A 20,199-nucleotide genomic window follows, 5' to 3' on the forward strand; every position below is an offset into this window, starting at 1 on the left:
GCGGCCGCCCTTCCTCCTCCTCTTCGTCCTCCCACTTCACCCTCGGCATCGCCGGACCGGGGCTCGGCGGGGGGCTCTGGGGAGACGCTCCTTCTCCTCCGCTTCCCCGGGCGGCTCTGGCGGTGCGCGGGGGCGGGGAGGGGAGGGCGGGCGCGAAGGCGGGAGGGAGGGTCCCCGCGGGCGGGGGCTCCCGCCCCGCCCCGCTCCGGCTGCCGGCCCCGGGCGCCGCGGGGAGAGGGCGGCGGCGGCTCCGGGAGCCCCGCACTCGGCGCCCTCGGGCGCGGCGCCGGGGTCCGGCCGGCAGGGAGGGGGACTCGGATGGGGACGGGGTTCTCCTTCTCTCCGTGGCCGGCGACAACTTCGTCCGGCGGCCGGGACGCCTTCCCCGGGACAACGCCGGCCGTCCGACGGGCCGGGCAGGGCTGGGGTAGGCGGAGGGGTCCGTGCCCCAGTACTTACCCCTCGGAGCAGCGGAGAGCCGGTCGCCTCGTTTCTGCTTCGGTTTGATTTTTTTTTTTAAAGGAGGGAATATTTTCGACCCCGGCCGAAGTGAGAGGTTGTAGAGAAGGCGGCGGTTCTCCGCGGCTCTCCTCGGTGCCCGTCAGTCGGCGTCGGCCCCCGCCCCGCACCTCCCGCGCCGCCCTACGAGCCCGCACTCCCTGGACCGCGTCTCCCCGTTGTTTGGGCGTGCATCTTCCCCGGAGATCGTATGGACTTGAGAGCTCCTTCTTACAAAGCATACGTCTATCACAATTTCGTAATAATCCGCCTGTCTTTATTTTGGTAAAAAGGCATTCATCAGATGCTGCAACACACACGAAATGCACATCTAAAACCTCTTACAAACCGTTTCCTCCCAGGGAAGTTTCTGATGCATTTTTCAACACTCCCTGCTGTCATAACTAAACACTTCCACACAGCTCGAATTATGCTTTTAAAACTTCATGCTGCACAAGAACACAGAAGCGCAGCAGCAGTGTTTGCAAATTGCTGAATTCTCCACGGCTCTCTGATTAAAATGTAGAGATCGAATGACGTTCTTACTGGCTTCCGAGCTATTTGAGATAAGAAATAGAATGATTCGTCACTGATACTTTGACTTTTTGGTAGGAATAGCATGGCTTGCAGAAATCAGGGATGCATGCACACCAGCCTCCTGGGTTTACACTACTGCTTTCGTTCCTGTTTTATAATCATCCTTCACATTTGCATGAGTATAACAAATGTAGATAATGTGGACACTATGTCTATCTATCATTCATATCTATCCCCAATCAATTTGTTATTCGAAAGGACACACACAGATAGGACATCGAAGGGATGTAATGTAAGCTGAAATTCATGAGAAAGTGAGGGTGACACCTGGCCAGGCACTGAACGTCTAAATGAAGAAACATCTGTGTAGCAGAGAGCTAATTAGAGCTAGCATGTTTAGTGGAGGAGTGGAAGGGTTGTTATGTGATTAATGAAATAATATGGAGGAATGGAGTGAGCATAAACAGTTCGATATATTCAAATCAAGAACATCTCAGACACAAAATTACAGTTGCTAGTTTTATGCTGATGCAGTTTATCTAGAGGACAATCACCTAAACTGTGTCTCTCCAGTGACTGAGCACACCATTGTTTTCTCATTTCCAGTACAATTCTATTTACAGAGATAATTCGTTCAAATAATGCAAACGTGTACCAAAGCAACATACCAAGAAGACATTGCTTGTTCTCATTTGAAAGTCAGCAATCATTTGGAAAAGTTAATTCTAAGCTTGCCACTCCTAGATATGCTATGATACCATGTCAGGATTCTCAAAAACTTATTGGGGCAGAACCTAGAAACTGAGGGTTACAAATGGATGTGTTTAAATGGCATTCTTTATATCCAAATATATTAAAATATTTTAAAAGTACTGTTTTTCCCTCTATATTACCTTTCATCCAAAAATACTACCTTTAGTTAACTTGTATGTTGTATTCAGAGCCTGTAGAGGATACTTGATAGTTGATGGCTATAAGACCTTAGTAAAGGCAGCAATAAGAATAGCTGAACATAATTGCAGCAGTTTAGGAAGGAGCACAAACAGTAAGCACCAGGGAGGTATCCCGATGAACTCTGTGGGGATCTTCCACCTCTTTAATTGTGTTCCTGAAAGCTGGTAACTGTGTTTCTCTACGCTTGGTAACAAATATTTACTGCCTTTACTCCTATCACGGTTGATGTAGCAACTATATGAGACACATGGTGATTTGATAACAAATTGCAACAACTACATTTTCCCCTCAGAACCATGGTAATGTTTTCAGGTGCCACAGAACAGGCTCGGAGGTCATGAGCCAGATACATTGGGTGTGATATCAAATAATGCAGCAGCATTTTCTGTTAGCTTCATGTGTAGATTATTTTAGATGGAATGGTAAAAGATAATGAAGGCACTACATACAAACCAACTGCTATTTATTAAATTGTTGCTTCTTGATAAGCAAAGCAGAATGTTCTTCCTCTGGAAATTGGAAGAACCCAGTCAAATAACCACTCCATTTGTGGGGACAAACTGTCTACAGAGATAGTCTTTTCAGCTGAACATCTTAGCACTGGTTATTATAAAAATTGTCACATTTGATTTGAGGCCTCAGGTGCAACTCTGAAACAAAGGACGAGTTTCTAACTTGTGATGGATGGTACCAATCACTGTGTGACTCAGGCTGTTCCTATGGTTTCACACATAGTATGCAGCACAGTGCATATTCTGGGTAGTATCAGAGTGTGTGGGCAGGCGTTCCTCTTTAGGATCTGGTCCAGAATTGTTCGTTTGCAGTAGTTTATGGCTTGGCTCATCTATTATGGTGTTGTGATTGCTGCCCCCATTCTCCAAAGATTTTTTTCAGAGATGTGTCAGGACTTGGCATCCAATTTTTCATTTGTTTTCAAAAAAAGCTACCTCTACTTCAGTTTCTTGTGCTTCTTACCAGCGGAGGATGCCTGACTCTGGCAGGAGAATGCTTGACACAGTCCTAGAAAGCAGCCTGTGTGTGCAAGTGTGGATATGCACACACATACAAAGAAATCCCATCCCTAAGAACATTCTCTACAGGCCCACAGAGGCTTGTTTCAAACAGGAGCACACAGCAGATGCTGTCTGGATGCAGTCACAAAGGGTTGTGTAATGCTAGCCAGCAACTGTGTGCCCTGGCTCCTTTCTTCTTCATTGCTTTCAGTCTTTCCAGTATGTGTAGAAAAGGATAGATGTGGCAGCAGAGTCGCCTTAGCTGTGCAATAGATGTACTGTTCCCCAGTCTTAAAACAATTCAGCTCTTCTTGCTTTTCTCCCCCTGCTGACTCGGGGTCACCCACCCATCAGGCAGCTCTCTCTGGACACTTCTGCTGCAACCCAGCACTCCCATCCAGCCTCTCAGCTGGACATGCCTAGGAGGGGACAAGCTGGCCAAGCCTTTTGCTTGCTCCATTTAAATTTCCCCAGTTTCTGAACATCAGGATTCACTAAAGCTAGGTACATTAAAAACTGTGTTGTTTTGGGGTTTTTTTTCCAATTATTGGAAAGTTGGTATGAGTTATAAGATAGCATTTGAAATAAAGCTATTAAAATTTATTGTTTCATAGATTCTGCAGCTGATAGAACTATTACAGTCCCGTGGGAAGCAGAGGCAAAATCAGTTGGATAAACATAAAAATGTGCAATTATTTTCAACTAGTGGATAAAACACTGCAGAGAAATAGTTTCTATTTCACATTGCTGTAATTGAATAGATTAAACCCAAGGATGGTTAATTTCTTTGGGCTGTTTCATGTTTTTCTTTCAAAAGCAGTGACTGGTGGTGACTGGAGGTGGGTAATTATCTCTGGCATGCAAAGGGGGCTCATCAACTTGGTTTCTGTGATGGGTAAATCCAGATGCCAGGTGACTCAAATCACAGCAGGCAAAAGCATAGCCTGCCTGTCTGAATGAAATATAGGCAGTGTAGTTTCTAGTGTTTGCAGTTACACCTTTTGGCATCGCTCAGTCAATCAAAATGTGTAATTAGCCAAAAAAAAGGCATTGAGGCTGCATCCCATGGGAGTGTCAGAGAACATCCACTGTGTACTGCACACTCAGGGGCACAAGCCTGATCTCAGTGGACTCACTGTGTTTCCAGGGATTCAAATGAGAACAGATTTATTATACGTTAGTTAAGGCTCAAAAGACCAATGTGTAAGCCAGGTATCCTACAGAGAAAGTGATGTTCTGCCATCTGACAGGCACAGATCACCACCCTAAGTGTCTGCACAGAGGTATCTTGCCATCAGCAAGGGGTAAAAAAATGAATCCCCAGCACAGGATATGTCAAAAGCATAATTTCTTCTGTCCATTTCTGCTCCTTTAGACTTATTTCAGCCTCATTAGACCTCCTAACAGTTTTTCTAAGAAAGCACATTTTCCTATACTATCCAGATATGGAAGCCCCTGAGAAGTTTGATCATCCAACTCAGAAGATGAAGCCCCAAGCCCTCACACAGGACACTGTGTGTCAGAAAACACAGGCAGTGGAGACTGGGCTGGACTTGCTCATATAACATATACAGTGTCCCTGCTGCTCCAGAAACAGGAAACCAGCTGGCCAAGATGAAAATGAGGAGTGAGATTGAATGTTTATCTATGCAAGTAGGCCATTTTGAAATAATTTTCTCTGTTCTTTGTTCCTTTTCCTAATAAGCCAACTTGTTTATCACTATAGTAACCAGTGACAGATTCCTGGAAAAAAGAGCTGCAAATGCCCATTTGGACTTCTGTGGTCATGGGTGGTTGGTATGAGCAAGGTGTCACACCTGCCTCCCAGAGCCCTGAAATGCCATGTAGGGAAAGAGCAGGGTGAGGCAGGCATGACATGGTGTGACACAGTGTGAGGTGGATGTGCAGAGTGAACAGGGCTAAGCACAGCTTGATGGAAGCCATCACAAAACTAAATATTTTTGTTTTAGATGAAAATAAACCTGTTATACACAAGGCGAAGTAAGTTTGAAGTGCAGAGCTGAGTCCAGAATGGAAAAGATTTAATTATCCTTCTGTGACATGGGCTTTGGTGATGAGGACTGGAAGAGGCAGGAAATGGATGTACAAGCAACCTGCTCAGAGGAGGTCCTGCAGGCACAGGTATGGATAGAAATCAATGCTCTCACCAAACATCTGCTGACAGCAAACACATCTGAAACCTGTGCCAGTGACCTTCTTGTTGGCACTGAGCCACATTCCAGGTGACATCTTAGCACAGGGGGTCCGATGCTGGTCAGCACCGGGGTGCCGCGACCTTCCTAGAGAGAGCGTCCTGCAAAGAACAACTCTTCCAGGGGCGGTGGCAGGCCTCCCTGGGCAGCAGGGGATTTCAGCAAGTGTAGCAACTTCTCTGCTACAAGTGATTCCAGCTCCTGTGATTCAGCTCTTTGTGAAATCACCCAAGGTGAACTTGGGGACAGAGAGACAGGAGCCTCGTATGGCAATTCCACAGAGGTAGCTTTTATGGTCCAGCAGCCCCCATGAAGGGAAGGCCAGGGACAAAATCTCCCTGCTCAGGGGCAGAAACAGGGGCTTTTTATGAGAAAAGCAAGGGGTGGGGTAGAAACCAACTAGCCAACTGGGTACAGGCTGTCACCATAAAGAAACAAGGCATGCTGGGGGTGGTTCATTTTGTCACCATGACCCAGAGGAAGGTTGCTTATCTCTGGGGAAAGTCTTTTTGCCCTCAGGCCTCTCTCCTCCAAGGGACTGCAGAGGGCTCTTGTGCCTCTCAACATCTCACAACATCATCTCCACAACATCTCACAACTACAGCATTTGTTCGAGTGGCAAAGGTTCATGGGGCTGAGCAAAACATGATGTCCAGAGACAACCCTCAGGGGCAATATAGTTACACAAAAATTAAAGTGTTTATTTGCTTTTCAACCTAGACAAATTCATGCAGAACCCATCCCCTCAATGTCCCTCCCTGTTCTCCCCACCAGCTTACAAGAATATTAGCAGAAATGCAAACTCTTAATCTTCTTTTAAATTTGCCGTTTTGGATAATATTAAAGAGGACCATTCTCATGCTGTTTGCCAGCCCTCCCCTGTGTTCACATAACTTGTATCAGAAGCCCCTGATCTCTCCTTGTGCGCGGGTACCTACTCAGTTTGCTTATATTTTGAGTAGGCCCTGGGTATAAAGAGATGAAAGTTAAAAGCTGTATGGTTGAAAAAGGCTACTTGACCCTTGGTCTTCATATGAAGAGAGTTGAATGTTTTATTCCATCTTTTGTTTGTCATGTAATGTTATATTAATGAGGTAATGTTGTTGTAGCACCAGTGTCCTAGCAAAAGTCAAGTGAGCTTGTAAGGAGATGTATCTTTTAGTAGACTACATGATACAGTAAAAAAGAACCCAAGCAGACGAGTGTTGAGGCATACAAATTTTTCTTTGGGTCTCAAAGAGCAACTTACTGAAATGCCCTCAAAAGAGGAACAGTTTCAGGATACTCTATGGAGCTCTTCATGAAGAACATGTTTTCTTTCACCATTATGTGATTTTTTTCTGAGGACCTCAAGTTGATGATTTGTATCTTGGTTTGGTTTGGCTTGGTTTAGCTTGGTTTTTGTTCTTGAGAAGTCAAAGATTCTGCTCCAGATTCTCTTGAAATCATAAAGGAACCTCACGCATCTTTATGTTTCAGACCTACTTGAGGCTTTATTGACAGAATGAATAGTTTTGGCAGAACCAAGCATGGACTTAAATCAGCACTGCTAGATGCAAGCAAACTTCTCAGCAAGCATGATCCTGCCTACCTGAACACTAAATCAGCGCTGCATGAGTCTGTTATCTTCTATCTCACTGTTCAAAACCGGATCTGGGCTGACAGCAGTAGCACTGAGACAGCTTGCAATCACCATGGTAAGTGGGTATTATATGACAAGGCTCTCAAGCTCTCTTTCAAGGCAGCCAGGTGACACCTCATATTGTGAACCCGCAGATAGGAAAGTTTCTTGTCTTGGCGAGATTTGATAACATAATATTTAATTCTGGGTTGGCCCTTACCATACAGAAAAAACTGGCTGACACTGCTCTGTTTTTTATAGAGATGTATTTTGAAAATGAATATTGAGGATGTACCTTTGAGGTGATAAGTGGTTTATGGCAACTCTGAGTGATTTATGGCACTGTAGTGTTTGAGCAGTTGGAAACTGTCACATCTTTTCAAAGACCTAGAGTGTACACCCGCCTCCCCACACCTCCATGAAGTTTGGGGAGCTAGATGGCAAAACTCAGATATCTCTTTACCATATACTCTTATATGTGTTTTATAAGTAATTGTATCAGATCCTGGGAGACATTAGGCAGCAACATGCAAAAGGCACATACGAAGGTGTGATCTCTGTCCAATAACCCTACAGTCCCAAAACAGCTGAGGATTTACTAGGGCTAGGGAAAAGCAGGCACCTTTCAAATCATCTCCATCAAGCTCACATTTTTCTCCTCTAGACAGGCTTGCCTGTACAGATCCAATACCTAAAAGAAAGAGGAGTTTGCTGCCTCCTGGTGCAGACTGTGAATGGTGATGCTTCTAAGGTAGTGAAGATGCCATCCTTGTCATGGATAAGACAGGCTGTGAAAAAAGAGTCACACTATATCAACACCAAGCAGAAACTTATGGGCTGGGAGTGTTACTTGAAACTCTGCCTCTTTTTTCCTCTCAAATACTCTAGATGAAAAAGAAGGGACAGCTGGTCTTGGTCAGCACCCAGTTGGCCTGCATGCCTTGTCAATATGTCTGTGGATTACTGCTGCCTTTCCATCTGTTCATGGCATCTTCTCCCACACCGAAATTCTCATTGAACCCTAGCAGTGGCCACAATACCATAAATACAAAAGTTATGCAGTACCCTTGCACTGAGCTCGCACACTCAGCTCGAGATCAGCTGGGCGTAGCGGCACTGAGGAATGGGCTCTGTGTTGGTGGTATCTGTAGCACTGCCACCAAGCCACAGAGATAATATATTGCTCCTTCCCTGTTCATTCACCTTCCCAGTATTTCTTCTCTGTCCCAGCAGGATGTCCCTGGAGCCTTCCTGCTTGTCAAGCACAGCACACTGCTCTGCACTTGAAAGCATATGGCCAACAAAACAAAGAGCTTGCAGCTGGAATTTGAATGTGGCACAAACTGAATTGCTTTAAAAATCAAGGTATGTGCTAGGAAGAAACAAACTGTAAAGATGCCAGACACAAAAGGAAATGTAGACCAACCACTGGTCTCAAGCCAGGAGCAATCTTCTTAACTTCCCATGATGAAAATCCATCCATCTCCTGATGCAGTACTTAACTGCATGGTAAGAAAGTTCTCTTGATATTTAACATAAGCCTTACTGCTACTGTATGTTCATAGGTTACTGTCTCCTTGCAAATGGAAAATAGCTGACCACTTTCATGTTTATAGCAACATTTTAGATAACTAGCACAAATATCTCCCCTTCATATCTGCTTTTCTACAAAAACCTTTTTTTTTTTGTTAGAAATTATTTTTTTTAATTCATAGTAAATGAAGGTCTTTTCACTGCCTCTGTGTATTTCTTAAAACATGGACTCCAATACAAGAAGTATTGCTCTGATCAAGATCTTATCAGTGCCATGTGAAGGACATTGTTTGGCATCCATGCCTTCCATATGATACTCGGAAGAGTTAGATTCTTTTTGTTATCTGTTATAGGCCCATTTCTATGGTACTCTTTCATAGCCAGGTGTTCTGTACATAATCCTATTCCTTTCTAAGGTGATCATATGGTTGTGTTTCTCAGGATTGTTCTTGCTCATGCACTTTTTCCTTAGACTTTTGCTCTTTCCTCATAAAGTCACAAAATGTTCAGTGATTTCTGGGATTTTGCCATAGGAAAAGCAGTTTGAGGAATTTCAGTTCATCTAAGTATTCCTTAAAAGATTCTTTTCCTATTCCTAGCCTATTCTTTTGTTACTAATTTTAAAGATTGTAAACCGATAGGCCAATAGATCATAGTTAATATCTTTAGGAAAGATTAATTCAGTCTTCCTTAGGCATGATTTTTGACAATCTATCCTTAATATTTGTGTTAATTTAATGGAATTATAAAAGTTTTCCAAATTTCTCTTTTCAGTACCTGAAAACTATGGAAAACAAGTCACCACCTTTCTCCTCCTCACTATGTTCTGATTTTGAAAACTTGTTGTAAGATGACTGTCACTCTGAAATATGATCAACAAATTCCCCATGGGATCATCACAGAAGGTGTGGTGGAACATCTTTCATGAAAAGCTGGGATAAAATACAGCAGCAGAGACACTTTCTGTAGGCTGCTGGTAGGCTCATACACTCACTTCCCTGGTGATTTAATTTGCCTTTGTGCTTGCAGTTGATGCATGAGTGCAGGAAAAGCGGGACTAATACTTTGGTCAGGATGAAGAAATGCTCATTGGATGAAAGAGCAGATCAGAGATGGGAGAGCAGTCACAATCTCCCAGATCTGTGGTACCTGGGATGTAATGTAGGAGGAAATTCCTGCACAGTTCCCCCCAAAAGAGCTGCTGAAGTCCTGTGACAGTTTAGTGATGTAGATTCTGGCTTTCCAAGGGTGAGAGGACATGTTCTGGAAGCTGTGGGCAATCATAGGTCAGGTAAACATGAAAAGGCTCAGGATAGCTTCAGAGGGCGGGGAATGGGAGGAAAAGGCTCTTCTTCATCACAAGGAAAAGGATGAGGACATGCTATTATTCCCAGGAGTTATTTTTCCAAGGACAATTTTCCCTCAGGCACTTTTGTTTTGTTAATAAGGATGCAGCCAAGCTAAGCAATTTTCTCTAAGTCATCATGTGCACTTCCTTCTCAAACCATGTCCATGGCAAATTATGTGTAATTGGTCTGTAAGGCTCTCTGTGTCCTGCTTAATCTGCTGTTTACTGATATGGTCTTTATCAAAACTGACAAATTTTTTCATGATGATTTTGTCACCTCTCACAGAATGTAAACAGTGATTATGTAAACAGCTTACACTCCCGTGCACCATGTTCAAACACTTTGATTTCTTATCTTTTTAAGTGTGACGACTGTATACAGAAATGTGGTAGCACTTACTGCAATTTATTGGGGCTGGATGAAAACACAATCCTGTGTTAGGGATGGGCCACCCCTGCTGTGCTCTGCAGGGTTTGCAAGTAGGGCTGTAACTTTAGATGGCACTCGGGGCATATTGTCAGACAGATCAGTCCCTCCTTCAGGGCCCAGGTCTGTGCCACATATTGGTATGCTAGGGGACTTCTCTGATAAGCACAAGAAGCAGGACCCAAATAAAAATATACCCTCATCCAACCCCATGTGCCAGTGTAATGATACCAAAGCTTTCAGAGATATGAAGTCCCAAAGCATGAAAATTAGGTATTTCCACACAGATTTCTTGCCCTGCAGCTTGAAATTCAGTACATATCACTGAGATACTGTCAGAGACTGAAATATTATAGTTTATGACTTAAACATTTTCATGAAGGACTTTTAAAACTGTATTATAAAAACTGCAGAGAAGCCTACCACACCACCCTGACTGAGGCCTTACACCGCTCGATGATGAAGATAAGATAAAGTAACAACTCAGGGCTGGGGATATTCAAGGAGCACAGGCTTAACACCTCCAAGGTGGAGACCGCAGCCCCAGGGCTATCAGCTGCCAGGCTTGCACAGATCCCCTACACCAAAAAAAACTGGGGGGAGGAGAGCCTTTGGGTGTCTTGGAAAAGCCTCTGGTCAGAGGGTCAGTGACTGCCCATCCTCCACTGTGCAGAGGAGCCCAGCTGAGGGGTCCTCACACGGGGCAGGGGGGGGAAGCTTATCCACAGCAGAAGGGCGTGACACTGCCCATCAAAGGGGCCTCCCTCAAAGGGGTCCCCAGACCCTGCACCAGAGCCCCAGAGATGATGCAACAGACCCTCAGTGTTGCAAGGGACAGTGTGTCAAGCTGGCCCCTGTAAGAGAGGCACGTGGGCGTTCCCACCTGGCCCGAAGCGTGTATTAATCTGTGGGATTCTGTATTCTTTGGTGTGTGGTGTGATTGGCCACGGCAGTGACAGGGGATCCTCACCACCAGCAGACCAGATGGAGGGGAACAACGAGACATCATTGGGACCCTTGGATGGATGATGTGCTTCCATCTAACCCCTATCACCTGTTCCTGTCCCCCCACGCACACTTCTTTTTCTATTTCTTTCTTTCTTTTTTCTTTTTCTTTCTTTCTTTCTTTCTTTCTTTCTTTCTTTCTTTCTTTCTTTCTTTCTTTCTTTCTTTCTTTCTTTCTTTCTTTCTTTCTTTCTTTCTTTTTCTTTCTTTCTTTCTTTCTTTCTTTCTTTCTTTCTTTCTTTCTTTCTTTCTTTCTTTCTCTTTCCTTCTATTTGCCCACTATTAAGTAAAATACATCAATTTTTTGGCATCAACATCTAACCTCATTTGGTTTTAGTCTCGCTTCTGGGAGTACTTTGAACCTTCTAAGTTCTTTCCAGTTTATGCACAGAGACTTAGCTTTCTTTGCTTTTCTGGGCTTAAACCAGATCGTAACAGATACCATATGCAGAAACTTTCTTTTTTTTATCCCTGGCAGGTGGAACTTTATGTTATAAGGAATACTATTCTTTCAGAAATCCTTAACAAGTTTTGGCATTTGAGAAGAAAAAAGCATTTCATCCTTTGTGTGAAAACAAGGCAAAGTTGTATCTGTCACAACTGTCCTCTCAAATTACTGTTTGTAATTCTCAAGTAACCCAGCTAACATGGTTCATCTATTTGCCTGAATTTTCGCTAAAGATGAGATAGGGTATTATTCTCAAATGGCATAGTTTAACACACCAGCTCTTCCAAATCTGCACTGGTATTCTGTTATGTATAGTATAAAAAGAAAAGTCTCATGAACTTGCTCTATCAATAGTGGATACTAGAACTGCACCATTTTTTAATCTATTTTTTGTTCTTCCATATTTAGTCCTGCTGTTATTCCAAAGAGGAGTGAAATTATTCCACTACTTCATAGAAATCTCGGCAGTGTAAGGTTGAAAATGACCTCAAGAATCATTTCGTCTAGTGATTCCCACATGTTTTTAGCTAGTGGGGCATAACTTCATCTCAATTCTGTAGCCAGTTATGGACAACTGAGCTCCAGGTTCATGGGCCACCAGGTATCCCAAGATCTCAATATAGGTATCTTGAGACCAGGAACATCTGATCCGTCACCTCCTTTTGGCAGATTTGGGTGTATCCTGCTGCCACCTTTGTAATTCATACAACTTGTTCTTGGCTCCTTCGTTTTCAAGGTGATCCTTGGACTTGAGGAGAGAATGAGCTCTGAGCAGACAAACAGCACTGGCCACAGCCCGCTCCCAACCATCACCCTTCTTAAATGGCTCTGGTTCTTCCTTGGTGAGGAAAGATGACATTCACCCACTGTATCAGAAACCTTTCTATGCAACTGTGAGCTGGTCAGAGGCTGCCATCCCCACAGGGTCAGCCAGGTCTCTCTGGCTTCTGGCTGGCAACACACTGGGCAAATTATCTGAGCAATCTAGGTACAGTCATCAGAACAAGCATCCCTGATTTAGTCTATCCCCACCCTTGAGGCAAAATTGAACAGAAGCATCCTCAGCTGCTCTTAAAAACATTTGGTGTAGAGGATGCCAGTCACCTCTGTGGTAATCGATGCTCAACTGCTCTTTCAATTAAAAGGACAACGTCTAATCTGAATTACCTTTCCTCAGCAAATGAGATTACTTGTTTTCCTGCTGATTTTGGAGAAAAAGTATATATTCCATGCATGTGAAGATTCATATCATCCTTGTCTTCCTTCTGGCCAACAGGTTCAATTCTTTCAGCCATTCCCAAGAAGTCACATGCCTCAGGATTCATGTTGCTCACCTCCGAGCTCTGTGATTCATGGAGATACATTCTTCTAAAAATACCTAGCCCAAAAATGGACACAGTTTTCCAGCTGAGGTCACTAATGCCAAGCTGAGGAAAAGAACAAGTTCCTATATTTTATACCTGTTATTGCATCCCAGAAGGGCATTTGAATGTCTTGCAGCAGCACTATATTTAGCACTTCCAATTGCAATCTATTGTCACCTTCTGGATCCTTTTCTGTAGCAGAAAAGAACGAACACATCAGGACAAACTTCTACAGGGCCCTACCTCTTGACTCATCACATTTAAGGAACACACTGAATGACAAACTCAAACAGTAATTTGCAATCAGTTGTACATACACCTCATAATTTTATCTGAATCATTTTTCTTCAGCTTGCTTCTGATAACATTGTGTGGGATTGTCAAAAGCTGTGGTACAGTCAATATAAATTCTGTCTGTGGTTCCTAAAGGTTTTTCTAGGTTTCTATCCATGTTTTAGATATTTTTTAGGATGGTATCATGTGATTTCCTCTTAAAAAACCTGTATATTTTCTGTTTTGGTGGTTATTAAGTGACTGCTCAGTGAGAGCATTTCCAGGTACTGAAGTTAAACTCATCCATCACTGTATGTCCTGTAGATTTATTTCTAGCCTTGCTCTAAATATAGATTTTGTTTTACTTTTCACAGTAAAAAACTCCCTGTCCACCTGCAATTTTCAGAAATGGTCATTAACAGTTCAGAGGTTGCTCAGGATAAATCCTGAAATACGTTTGGAGAAATTTCCTCAGAACCATCTCACATGAATACAGATGGCCTGTCTAGATCATCTGTCCTGTGCTCTTGTTGAAATTAATTTCATGAATGTACCTGGTCAAAATTAACTTTATTTTGTGGTTAATAAGGGGAAAAAAGGAACTCCATGGAGTGTCCATCATTCATATTGCTTTTAAAATACTGTGCATATTTGAGTAGATTTTCAGAAAACCTCATCTACCATGCAGACCCCCATGGACAAACACAACTTAGTGATTTCAAATTCCACCCTGAACTCTGTCTGATAAATATGCTTGTTTCACTATTATAACTAGATTACAATGTAGAGATGGAGTCACAGTCACCAAATTCATTCCACGAGAAGACTAGTCCTTTTTGGATCACTATTTAAAGTTTGAATTATTTCTCTTTCTCTATTTCTATTTCTCTTCTTTAAAAGATTAAGCATTAAATCATATATATTATTTTAAGAGCTGGGTTTGCTAGTAGTTTCTCTCCTCATAATTCTCTGCCTTCAATTCTGCCTGTATATATAGTGTGAGTGAATGAAGTTTGCCCAGGCAGAAAGCAAAATTAAAATACTTTTGAAAACCAGTTAATATCTCTGCTTGGATACATCGCATAGAAATGATCATCGCTATTTTTTCAGACTCCTCATGTTCTTGCAAGGCTTTTTGTGACTGATGTCAACTTTACTCTTCTATATTTTTTATGCAGCTGTTTTGTTTAAAACAAAGCTCCTCCTTCTTATGCCAGAGTGTTTTTCTCTTATAGATGCAAAACATCACCTGGGCATGCTCCTTTTGCTCACACACAGGCTCTCCATACAGGTGCATATTCACAATGTTAGGTCAGATGTCAAGAGTAATTTAAATTTCTAAATGAAATTTTTGCTGTTTGGTAGCTTGGTGGGGGCATTGCCACTGACTTTAACAGCGTCAAACTGTCAGCCGCTCTTTGTGTAAATCTTTCCATGTAACATTCCTATTGTGTAATTCATACAACTACAGAGCAAATAAAGGCATTTGTCCTCACTTGCTCACTATTTCTTTTCAGGGAACAACTAGTCACAGAATGCAGCAGGATGAAGGTCTCACAGCACTGGTTGCACATAAAGAAGCTCCAGTAACAGCATAATCTAATTTCAGAAACAATAAGTGACTTTAGCATGGAGGTAGAAAACTAAAGGAAGTTTGAGAAGTTTTTAAGCTCTTACAGAAAAGTAAAATACTTCCCTCAATGCTAAATGGGCTTTTTTTTGTGTGTGTTGAACAGACCTTTTCTCCTCAATAGGGAGGTACGCGCCTTTTATATCTTCTAGGAATTGCTGCTCTAGACAGAAATGCATTTTCATTATTTAAACCTTACAAGTGTTTCTAGCTTTCTGGAAATAAAAATTGTCCGATTTCTTAACATCAAAATTAGGAGAAAACAAACAAAAAAGAAGCAGACACTAAAGTGTTATAAGGAACATGTGAAATATTTAATAAGCAGAAAAAGAACCTCAGAAATAAAGGTTGTCCAGTCTCTCAGATTTCAAAAAATAAAGATTAAGTAAAGTAAGTTTAGGGACAGTGATGTCACTTTTCTGACAGGACACTTCTTCGCAGAAGATTGCATGAGATTAAATTACCTACGTGGTACCCCCTGAAAAAAATTAAACAGCGCTGGTTCAGAGTACAGCCCAGAAACCCAGGAGACCAAATTACTTTATCTGCCTCCCTTTGATGAGCAACTCTTCCCCAGTCACAGGAAAAAAAATATTCAAAGACAAACCCCAAAACTTTGCAGAGCTTTGCCTGCTTCTTGCCTCTTGCCTCCTTCAGTGAACCCTGGCCAAATGGGTGTTCTTCAGGCATGGCTGCAGTGCTGGTCCCAGCTGTGCTCCCCTTTGTCACTGTTGGTGACCCAAGAGGTGATACCTGAGTGCAGAACACTTAGACAGACACAGAGCCCTGCCTAAGGGACACCTTCCCAAGGAGAAGCTTCATCCTTTGCAATTCCCTATTCTTGATTTCTGGAGGTCTCATTATCAAACCTGCCCAAAACAGAGCTGCGCTCAGCACTCTTGTTTAACGCAGAGCATAAAAGGACAATAGGATTTTATTAACCCCAAATATAAAATGCATCTGCACCTAAGCAGGAGCAGTCCTACTAGTCTTACAAAAAAACAGACAAGTGGGTCCTGAGCAAGCCCATTTTCTTCTCCTCCAGCTTCAGCAGAGTCTGGCAAAGAGCTCCCTCCTCTGTAGGTAATTCTGTCCCCTGCAGCTCCTTGGAGCTCTACTCTTTCCTCCAACAGCTGAGGACTCTCCCAGGTAACTGAGGGGCTCCCTGCACCAACTTGCAGAGGGTTTGACCTTACATGGATTCATCAGTCTATCAATACAGACAGACTTCTACACCTGCACAAGATTCACTGCAAGGCTGGGGCCAAAATAATTCCCAGCTCTACTGTGCCATAGTCAGGCTCAGCTACTCATTCCAGCCTCGCACCAGAAAAAGGTCTAGGGGTGAAACCAGGAGGAAGAAAATCAAATTAAACATCCAGAATAACACAATTTTCTTACATTATTTTCTCCATGTCTCTATCTTCCCCAAGCTGCTTTTGTCAAATGCCCTATCTGACTGGTGCAGGATTGTTTGGCATGAGCATGGTCTGAAAAACAAATTTCACCCCCTGGAGAATTTTGCTGAGAATAATAGATCCGTGTGAAGGTCTAAATCAATAGAAGTCTTTCTGAATGCATTTCTAGGAAACCTAGAAATATCATCAGTGACTTTGACTAAAATACACAGTGCTACTGTTTGGAAAGCAATTTATAGTTAAGTAATTTAAATTTTGTTGCAGAGAAGGCCATATAGTGAGAACTTCACCCATGGCAGGAGAGGGAAGCTGGAGGTGTTCAGGGACTGCAAATAATAGCACAATTTTGGGAGGAGGTTTGAGAGCTTTTGGGTTTTTTTTATTGCAAGTATGATTTCTGGATCTTTTTTCCATCCCAAAGAAATACCCTTTTCTGTCTCTCTTGAATTTCAGCTTTTGCATATTTTTTCTCCCTAAGGTTTACTTTGTGTCAGAGGATTACTTTTGCCTCTATTAAAAGCTTCTTTTAGGCTATCAGAGTAGGTGTTCAAGGTCTGCATTCTGTCACTTCTTATTTACATGTTTTCAAGTGTTTCTCCTAAAGCTTAAGCTTAACTGAAGGAGAAATAAATGTAGAGGCTATGCTACCATATAGTCAGTTGAAATGCACACCAGGCATTCTTCCCTTTTTTCCACTATTAGGACTTGTATTTGTGAAAGGTTTGATTCTCCTAACCTCAATTTTGTTACCCAGTGCCACCCACAAACCTTTCTTTTCAACTTCAGCACCATCTTGCTGATGCCTAAAGTGGGGATGCATCCCCGTGTGCCAGTTCCAGGATTCAATTATCTTGTTTCGCTCTTGCATCTCTTTGACTGAGTAACTCAGCAACTACCTTCAGTCCAAACCCATCTGAGATGCCTTAAGCCTACCTTTGTTGCCTTCCAGAAGCATGTCCTCTCCATGAGGATATATGCTAGTCATGCAACAAATGAAAGGAGGAAAAAAATCGTGATTTCTATACACTGACTGAAGTGATGCCAGTGGGTGGATGGCAGTGAGGGCAGGAATCACAGGGCCAGAGTGGGAGGAGAAAGGGATGTCACATCACCTGGTGCTCCTACCTGGTATGGCGGCAAGTGTTGTTCAGAGCTCTGCGAGGCTGCGGAGGTGCTGACCCTGCATTTCTCTCTTTCTAAACCTGAGGTTTCACTAATCACCAGGGTATTAAATAAAATATGGTGTCTGTTTCCTCCGGCCATTTTAGTTCTTTCCCTTAGGTTATGAACAAGTATTTCCAGTGTTTCTCTTGGGAGGCAGCCCACATGTCCACAGTGTGTCTAAAAGGAGGCATCATTCCCTTGCACCCTGTCCCTTTACATCCCTGCCCCTTTCTCTGTGACCAGCCTTTCGAGGGGCAGGGCTGGCCAGGAGCACAGCACTGGCTGCAGGGCCCACTGCTGGTATGAGGACTCCCATGGTCAACACAACTTGATGGCATCCATGTACTCCGTGAGGGGGCTCAGTTAGGTCAGCCCTACAGCAAAGCCCTATGATGATCTGAAGACTAAAAGCCTGGCTTTACCACCACGCTGCTATGAGCTGTTGATGACTTTAAGTGTTAATTACACTTTGTTTTGTCCAGGTTTGATTGATAAAAACTCATTTGTTTGATACAAACTCATTTGCTTCCAGGGATCTCTTACTGGGGGCCATCACAGCCTTGAAAACCTTAGAAAGAAATTCAAAGTGTGAAAACCCATTGCAGCAGCAGAGCAAACAATTTGCAGGAAAACAGAGAACACCAGCAATAAAGGCAGGCAGGGGGAAGTGATGCAGCTCTCCAAGGCTCCCCCAGGGCACAGTGAGCTAAAATCAAAAGAGAAAACAGTATGCAAGACCAAATCCTGCCAGTGGCAAGTCCAAAAAACAGCTGGAGCAAAAGGCAGCTCTTGGAAATGAAGCTGCTGCTTACCCTCACCCCTTCTTTGTAAGTATCCCCCATACAAAAAACAAGATACTATGAAACATTAGACAGTTCTGCTCAAATAAATTTCTCCCTCACTTTTCTTTTGGCTATGCCTGTTTTTTAACCCTTGGCAGCCTGCTCTTCAGGCCTGCTGTGCTGGAGCTGGGACACCAGCGGGGTGTGCAAGTCCATGCTTCCTCAGCAGCCTGGACAGGGATGGAGGTGAAAGCACTGGGGAAGTCACAGCTCCAGCTGGCTTTCTGCATCCTTATATTCAGATTTTCTTTCTCTCTTCAGGATAGGAAAGGTAACTGGAGAGAGAGTATTACACATCTGGTGTTCATAGAAGGGTTTGTGTTGGAAGGGATCTTCAAGGATCCAGCCTTCCTGCTATGGGAAGGGACACCTTCCACTAGACCACATTGCTCAAAGCCCCATCCAGCCTGGCCTTGAGCAATTCGAATGATGAAACATCCTTGGTCTTGTTGAACTTCATGAGGTTTGCATGGTCCACCCCTCAAGCCTGTCAAGGTCCCTCTGGGTGCCATCCCTTCCCTCCAGTGAGTCAACTGCACCACTCAACATGGCATCCTCTTCAAACTTGCTCAGGATGCATTCAACCCCACTGTCCATGTGTTAACTTATCCATTTTCATGTTGAATGCAGTGTTCCATTCATATATATATATATATATATATATATATATATACACACATAGTATTTACACATATATATTTATATAAATAGGACTCCTCTTCAAAATGTTGTGCTGTTTTTGGCTGGGGGAGAGTTAATTTTCCTCTCAGTAGCCAGTATGGGGCTCTGTTTTGGATTTGTGCTGGAAACAGAGTTGATAGCACAGGGATGTTTTCATTATTGCCAGGCAGTGCTTGCACAGTGTCAAGGCCTTTTCTGCTCCCTACCCCACCCCACCAGCGAGGAGGCTGGGGGTGCACAAAGTGTTAGAAGGGACACAGCCAGGACAGGTGATCCCAAAGGGATACCCAAAGGGATATTCCATACCCTACACATGGTGCCATGCTCAGTATATAAAGCAGTGGGAAGAAGGAGGAGGAGGAGGACTTTTAGAGTGATGGCATTTGTCTTCCCAAGTCACTGTTACCCATGATGGAGCCCTGATTTGCTGGGGATGGCTGAACACCTGCCTGCCCATGGGAACTGGTGAATGAATTCCTGGTTTTGCTTTGCTTGCATGTGTGGCTTTTGCTTTACCTGTTAAACTATTTTTATCTCAACCCCTGAGTTTTCTCACTTTTCCAGTTGTCTCCCCATTCCACTGAGATGAGGGGACAGACCAAGCAGCTGTGTGGAACTTGTTTGCTGGATGGGCTTAAACCGCAAGATTTCTTTTTGGTGCCCAACATGGGGCTCAAAGTGTCCATGATAGCGACAGATTTGATTAGAATGTGCTAGATTGAATTTGTAGCTGTTCTTGCTGTTTAGCTATTAATGGGCAGGCTTCTGTGCTTGCCATGAGGCTCGCTTGCCTGACTGTGTATCAGAGCCGAGTGCTCGTTAGTGGCTGCTTTCTGCTTTCACTGCTTGCTGTGCTCCTGTGCTGCTTATCATCTTACTCTGCTGTGCTTGGGAACATTTTGATAACAGCCTGGGCTGGCTGATGGCCAGGACATCGCTGCTGTTTCTGTGCTGCTGTACTGGACAGGCTGAAATTCTGGTGAGAGCCTGAGTTGAAGAGGCTCTGACCAGGGGATGAGTCAGTGTGGGAGCAGGACACCCGAAGTATCTGTGCTGCAGTAGTTGTCCCTCTGAAGGGATGTGGCCTAGGGATGAGACCACTCTGGAGAAGGTACACCTCAGAGTGTCATTGGTTGTGACCAGTGAGGTCATGCTTGAACACCTCAAAGCAGGCAGCCATGGATAAGCCCATGACATTATTCACCATCTGAAAATACAGAATGATACAGT

General features: G+C 43.5%; 1 protein-coding gene and 1 long non-coding RNA gene across 3 annotated transcripts in view; one reads left to right on the plus strand and one right to left on the minus strand.

Annotated features, from left to right (window-relative positions):
* Nucleotides 1-664, minus strand: part of B3GAT2 (beta-1,3-glucuronyltransferase 2) — a 19,923-nt gene extending 19,259 nt beyond the window's left edge. The window contains exon 1 of the mRNA XM_048299880.1: nucleotides 460-664. The gene's annotated coding sequence lies outside the window, so the exon portion shown is untranslated. The remainder of the gene's footprint in view (nucleotides 1-459) is intronic.
* Nucleotides 1-18,912, plus strand: part of LOC125324216 — a 26,844-nt gene extending 7,932 nt beyond the window's left edge. Inside the window, exons 2-5 of one of the 2 annotated variants that reach the window (XR_007202867.1) lie at nucleotides 4,973-5,144; nucleotides 6,695-6,912; nucleotides 8,070-8,345; nucleotides 12,874-18,912. This is a non-coding gene — a long non-coding RNA (uncharacterized LOC125324216). Of the gene's footprint in view, nucleotides 1-4,972; nucleotides 5,145-6,694; nucleotides 6,913-8,069; nucleotides 8,346-9,143; nucleotides 10,587-12,873 lie in introns of those variants that run through there. The other variant, XR_007202868.1, reaches the window with a different exon arrangement.
* The last annotated feature ends 1,287 nt before the right edge of the window (nucleotides 18,913-20,199 follow it).

This window comes from Corvus hawaiiensis, chromosome 3 (assembly GCF_020740725.1).
Source record: "Corvus hawaiiensis isolate bCorHaw1 chromosome 3, bCorHaw1.pri.cur, whole genome shotgun sequence".
NCBI lineage: Eukaryota > Metazoa > Chordata > Aves > Passeriformes > Corvidae > Corvus > Corvus hawaiiensis.